General features: G+C 45.6%; 1 long non-coding RNA gene across 1 annotated transcript; it reads left to right on the top strand.

Annotated features, from left to right (window-relative positions):
• Positions 1-1,325: 1,325 nt before the first annotated feature.
• Positions 1,326-5,592, top strand: LOC139025376 (uncharacterized). The gene is made up of 3 exons (XR_011476951.1): positions 1,326-1,528; positions 3,464-3,599; positions 5,474-5,592. It is a non-coding gene; the product is annotated as an uncharacterized lncRNA (long non-coding RNA).
• Positions 5,593-6,865: the final 1,273 nt, after the last annotated feature.

The raw sequence follows: 6,865 nt of genomic DNA, 5'->3' as shown, positions 1-6,865 counted from the left end.
ATGTTACCGTCTCCTAGAGATGAACGAGGCCAAGCTGGACAAAGGGGATGTTGTAGGTGCAGTTCTCCTTCAGAAAATCCTTTGACGCTGTTAACCACAATGTCCTAGTCTCCAAGCGGTCCAACTTCAACATCTCATCAACTGTTTTAAAATGGATTGAGTCTTAATCAAATCATATCTGGCTGACCGGATGCAATGTGACCTACCATCGCCAAGGGACCACACTATGGGAGTACCACAGGGGTCAATCCTGGGCCCTTTGTTATTTAGTCTCTACCAGGCCGTGGATGATGCAGTTATTTATACACATGGACAAAATGCTGATGAAGTGGCAAGCAAACTAACGGTATCATTGTCGAAAGTGTCAACCACTACTGCCTCACCCTCAATGTGGGGAAAAATGGTAGCTGTTTACTTAAATATCTGGGCATTATCCTAGACCCTACTTTGAACTGTAAAAACACATACAAAATATACAGCATAGTCTTCTTATACAGATTTATGTCAGGAACTCTCTCTACAGAGACAGCCAAGATTAATTTACATTCAATGATTTTCTGTCACCTGTCCTATTGTATCGGCAGCTGGTCTCAAGCCACTTAAACATCAGTTAAACCCTTTCGATCTCTATGTAAACAAGTACTTAAGATCCTGGACAGGAAATCACATCCAATACTGTCACTGGGATATTCTCACCAAGTACAATCTGTTCAATTTGGACAACTTCCTTTTTCTCAGATCATCAATAATGTTGTAGCCCCACCTCTGTTTTGTTCAGAGCTTAATAATCTGAAAGATTTTGTCATATTAAGCTCTGAACAACACAGAGGAGTCAGCCGGACCTCCACAAGCTAGAGGACACTGTCATTCCTCAACGCGGGAACAGTCAGCMTTCTCCACCTCAGGCATCAGGAAATGGAATTCCCTCCTCTCTACTTTTTTTAATTAAAGCACTAGTGACTTTAAATCCTGCTCCATGGAGGTCAAAGTGTGGATCAATCCTGCATTTGTTGTATTTTAATCGGTTATCCTACTATACTGCTGTGTATTTAGTTAGGGAGTGTGGATGAAAATTTGCTGTGTTTAGCTAACTCTGGTGGAAACAGTTCACTCTCTGAAATTGGGTTTTTATTTGCACATGGTCCCTTTAATTACCACTTCAGCTTTGAGCCACAAGCAGAAAGTGTCCCCTCCCTATAGCTTCTAATACAAATAGACATATTTTCTGTGATTGATTTGTATGGATGAGTAAACTGGACAGTAAGACATCGGTAATGTTAATTTGCTCATCCTCAGTAACCCTCTGTTTGTTGTCTCCAGGGTGAAGGAGCAGTTTCCTGGAACAGAGGTGGACATGTTTGCCCATTTCATAGGTGAGTCTCTGAAGAGGACCAKGGTCAGGGACTATGTTCCGTCTCAGGAGGAGATCGTAGCCTTACTGACCCGGCAGGAAATGACTACTACGGTCTACTGCCACGGAGGTGGATCCTGCAAGATCTCCATCAACTCCCACACCACCGCTGGAGAGGTTAGTGTTACGTTCCCCAGCAAGAAAACCAAAAATTGTCGCTCCGACAGAAGAGGGAACTAAAAAAACTGTAATTGAACAACAACCAAACAGGTGGGGTTTTAGGAGGGGTTCTGAAAGACACTCATGGGGGTGTCCACTGGAAGTTGACTAGCAACAACAACCGGGACCTAAAAGACACCCACCATGAGACCCACTACATTTTCCCAAGAGGAGGCAAATTAAATTCAAACCCACACCAAACCTAAAAGTGGAGCAAAACGAAACCAGGGAAATCAGATTGTCTAGAAACCAAAATAGTGAGAGCCAACTAAAGTTAACCCTCCACATCTATCAAGACAACTGGAGCACTGGGCCAGACACTCTTAAATAACACCTGGGCCAGGACAGGTGAAACCCCTTCCCACTAACGAGGTGACACACCAGCACAGGTGGAACATACAGACTAACGAGGTGACACCAATCGGTGCGTCCTACGTGCTAACGTCCAACCTCGAAAAATAAATGAAAAGAACAAAGCCTGTAACACCTTCCACCTTAAGACAACGTACACAGTACCAGCCAAAATATTGGACACACCTACTCATTCAAGGGTTTTTCTTTATTTGTACTATTTTCTACATTGTAGAATAATAGTAAAGACAAAACAACACTTATGGAATCAAGTAGTAACCAAAAAAAAGTGTTAGATTCTTCAAAGACTCCACCCTTTGCCGTGATGACAGCTTTGCAAACGCTTTGCATTCTCTCAACCAGCTTCATGAGGTTGTCACCTGGAATGCATTCCAATTAACAGGTGTGTATGGGGTGTCCTCTACATACAATGCTCTATATCCCTCTATGGGGTGTCCTCTATGTCCCTCTATGGGGTGTCCTCTATGTCCCTCTATGGGGTGTCCTCTATATCCCTCTATGGGGTGTCCTCTACATACGATGCTCAATGTCCCTCTATGGGGTGTCCTCTACATACGATGCTCAATGTCCCTCTATGGGGTGGTCCTCTACGATAACGATGCTCTATGTCCCTCATGGGGTGTCCTCTACATAGATGCTCATGTCCTCTTGTCCTCTATGGGGTGTCCTCTATATCCCTCTATGGGGTGTCCTCGTACATACGATGCTCAATGTCCCTCTATGGGGTGTCCTCTACATACGATGCTCAATGTCCCTCTATGGGGTGTCCTCTACATACGATGCATTCAATGTCCCTCTATGTCCCTCTATGGGGTGTCCTCTACATACGATGCCTCAATGTCCCTCTATGGGGTGTCCTCTACATACGATGCTCAATGTCCTCTATGGGGTGTCCTCTACATACCATGCTCAATGTCCCTCTATGGGGTGTCCTCTACATACGATGCTCAATGCTCCTCTTTGTCCTTATGGTGTCCTCTACATACAATGTCAATGTCCCTCTATGGGTGTCCTTACATACGATGCTCAGTGTCCTGTATGGGTGTCCCTACATACGATGCTCAATGTCCCCTATGGGGTGTCCTCTACATACGATGCTCAATGTCCCTCTATGGTTGTCCTCTACATAACGAGTGCTCAATGTCCCTCTATGGGGTGTCCTCTACATACGATGCTCAATGTCCCTCTATGGGGTGTCCTCTACATACGATGCTCTATATCCCTCTATGGGGTGTCCTCTATGTCCCTCTATGGGGTGTCTTCTACATACGATGCTCTGTCCCACATCTAAACAGTCTAAGGTTTTACATCAGCTCACACACCACCGCTGGAGAGGTAAAAAAAATATGTTATCCACAATGAGTAGCAGCTGTAAAAATAACAGTAATTTCTGCCTGGGGCAATCCTTCATTGGTACATCCATTTTCTCCAGGCTGTGTTAATGTCCCTCCGTCCTGCCTATGTCCAGGTGGTTAGATTTAGTCAGATGTGTTAATGTCCCTCTGTCCTGCCTGTCCCCAGGTGGTGGAGAAGTTGATCCGAGGGCCTGGCCATGGAGGACAGTAGAAACATGTTTGCCCTGTTTGAACACAACAACACAACAGGACCGGGTGTGGAGGCAGAGTATCGTCGCTGACGTACTCGCCAAGTTTGAGAGGTGAGGAGTGCTGAAACCTGAGAGAGAGATGCACAGAGTTAGGCCTGGTTCCTGATTTCTGTTTTGAAGATGAGAGTTGAACTGGGGCGCGAGGGAGATGCATCAGAGATTTAGCCTGCGTCCTTTGATCTGTTGACGACGGTGAGTAGCTCTCAACTGCGGATGGACAGAGAGAGTGCACCAGACTTAGCCGTGGGTCGCTTGTCTGTATTGTGCTGGTCTCTTGGCGTCCAATCCCTATGCCATTGGACAGTTATTTATATTTGACTTTACTTTACCTCGGCAAGTCGCATTTAAGAACAAACATGCTTCTACATTACAGATGACGGCTCACCAATAGGACAAAAGGCCTCCTGCGTGGACGGGGCTTGGGATTATAAAATATAGGACAAAACACACAGTCACGACAAGACGGAGACCTAAGACGACAACATAGCAAGGCTCGCAACAATTGACAAACAACTGGTAGCAGAACACAACATGACAACACAATAGTAGTTCAACAACATGACACAACAAACATTGTTCTGCAAACAACACATGCAAACAAATGCGTAGCAACACATTGACACACACAGCAACGTTAGCAACACAAAATGTGACAACAATATCGGTAGCAACTTCCACAACATTGACAAACAACATGTTTCACGCCAACACAACATGACACATCATGCGTAGAACCACACAGCATAGACCTCACAACATCGCTAGGCAATCACAACATGACAACAACATGGTAGCAGACACAACATGACAACAAGACATCGGTGTTCAACACAATCATCGACAAACAACATGTGCAACACATGGTTGCCAGCACCAGAAACGGTGCCGTACAAGACATTATTCCGGCACAGACAACAGCACAAAGGGCAAGAAGGTAGAGACAACAATACATCACACAAAGCAGCCACAACTGTCAGTCAGAGTGTCCATGATTGAGTCTTTGAATAAGAGATTGAGATAAAACTGTCCAGTTTGAGTGTTTGTTGCAGCTCATTACAGTCGCTAGCTGCAGTGAACTGAAAAGAGGAGCGACCCAGGGATGTGTGTGCTTTGGGGACCTTTAACAGAATGTGACTGGCAGAACGGGTGTTGTATGTGGAGGATGAGGGCTGCAGTAGATATCTCAGATAGGGGGAGTGAGGCCTCAGAAGGTTTTATAAATAAGCATCAACCAGTGGGTATTGCGACGGGTATACAGAGATGACCAGTTTACAGAGTATAGAGTGCAGTGATGTGTCCTGTAAGGAGCATTGGTGGTAAATCTGACAGTCGGATGGTAAAGAACATCTAGCCGCTCGGGAGCACCCTTACCTGACGATCTATAAATTACTTCTCCATAATCTAGCATGGGTAGGATGGTCATCTGAATCAGGGTTAGTTTGGTAGAAAGAGGAGCGATTACGATAGAGGAAACCAAGTCTAGATGTAACTTGAGCCTGCAGCTTTGATATGTGCTGAGAGAAGGACAGTGTACCGTCTAGCCATACTCCCAAGTACCTGCATGAGGTGACTACCTCAAGTTTTAAACCCTCAGAGGTAGTAYTCACATCAGTGGGGAGAGGGGCATTCTTCTTACCAAACCACATGACCTTTGTTTTGGAGGTGTTCAGAACAGGGTTAAGGGTGGAGAAAGCTTGTTGAACACGGAGAAAGCTTGTTGAACACTGAGAYAGCTTGTTGAACATAGGGAAAAGTTAGCAAGACAGCACAAACAGATCTGGGACCAATCTACATGACCCACAATCCTCTCTGATATTATTACTATATTTCTGCTAAAACGAGGGTCTGAAATTGATTTGGTTGATTGAGTGATTGCTTGACTGATTGGTTTTGGTTGATTGGCTGATTCACTGATTGATTTCCAGGCTGTCAGGCAGTGAGGAGGTGGAGGAGGAGGGACAGTGGAAGCTCTACTTCAAACTCTACTGTTTCCTGGATGTAGAGAGCGTGCCCAAGGAAGGGGTGGAGTTCGCCTTCATGTTCGAACAGGTCAGTTACTACCATTTTGGTCTACTATTATTAGGAAGCACCCGAGTAGAAAAGTGTCTTACAATGTCGTGCTTTACAATGTCGAGTCTTTTCCATTGTAATTCATTGACTTGTTGCAAACCATCTTAGTTTGCAATCCATCTTCTTGCAATTTCTCTGTCCTCTTCCCTCTTTTTTGGAAGGCTTAAGCAAGCGCCCCATTCCCATAGAAACCTTTAGCCAGAATAGCTGTATCAATTCACTGACCTTCTGTCTCTTTAGTGTTAAGATTGCTACATGCTACTAGCATCACTACTCTGGACGGTTCTGACTTAGAATATCCAGTTCCTCACGGGACAAGGCCCGGGCAGCTGGTCTCTGGGACAACGTCTACCCTGTAGGCAGGCTACGCGCACGCATCCTGCATTTCACCAAGGTACTTATATATTTTTCGTAAGCCCTAAAAACCTGTTTTCACTTTCATTATGGGGTATTGTGTTTAGATTGATGAGGGGAATATTATTATTTAATAAGCCTGTAATGTAACAAAATTGGGACAAAGTAAAGGGGTCTGAATACTTTCTGATTGCACTGTATGTATCTCTGATGTATGCATATGTATTGTTGCTGTATGTTGTCTTTGCTTGGGACAAACCCACTGAATTTAGGTTAGTTACACTCTATCCAGGGGTGGTGCTAGCAACGGGGGTGTGTATAGGTGGACTAACAAAGTGGGATTGTTTTATATTGTTGGACTAACAAAGTGGGGTTGTTTGTGTAGGTGCGCGCGGGGCCTGTGGGCCAAACCCTTGAGCGGAGGCGACAGCTTCCTGGACGGGACCCTGCGCCGCAGCGGCTGAAGACGGGCTCCATGAAGAAACAGAAGATGGAGGAGGAACAGCGTAGCCTAGCGGTGTAGAGGAGGAACAGTAGCACTAGCGGTTAGAAGGAGGAACAGGTAGCCTAGCGGTTAGAGGGGAACAGTAGCCTAGCGTTAGAGGAGACAGGTAGCTAGCGGTTAGAGGGAAACAGGTAGTACGGTTAGAGGAGAACAGTACCTAGCGGTTAGAGGAGGAACAGGTAGCCTAGCGGTTAGGAGAACAGGTAGCCTAGCGGTTAGAGAGGAGACAGGTAGCCTAGCGCGTTAGAGGAGGAACAGGTAGCCTAGCGGTTAGAGAGGAGCAGTGTCTAGCGGTTAGAGGAGGACAGGTAGCCTACGTTAGAAGGAGGAGGAACAGGTAGCCTAGTCGTCTTAAGAGAGCAGTAGGCCTGACGTTAAGAGAGGAACA

This window comes from Salvelinus sp. IW2-2015, unplaced genomic scaffold, assembly GCF_002910315.2.
Source record: "Salvelinus sp. IW2-2015 unplaced genomic scaffold, ASM291031v2 Un_scaffold2586, whole genome shotgun sequence".
Classification (NCBI taxonomy): Eukaryota; Metazoa; Chordata; class Actinopteri; order Salmoniformes; family Salmonidae; genus Salvelinus; species Salvelinus sp. IW2-2015.
Note: the sequence above shows the minus strand (reverse complement) of the source record. Positions and strands in the feature narration are given on the sequence as shown.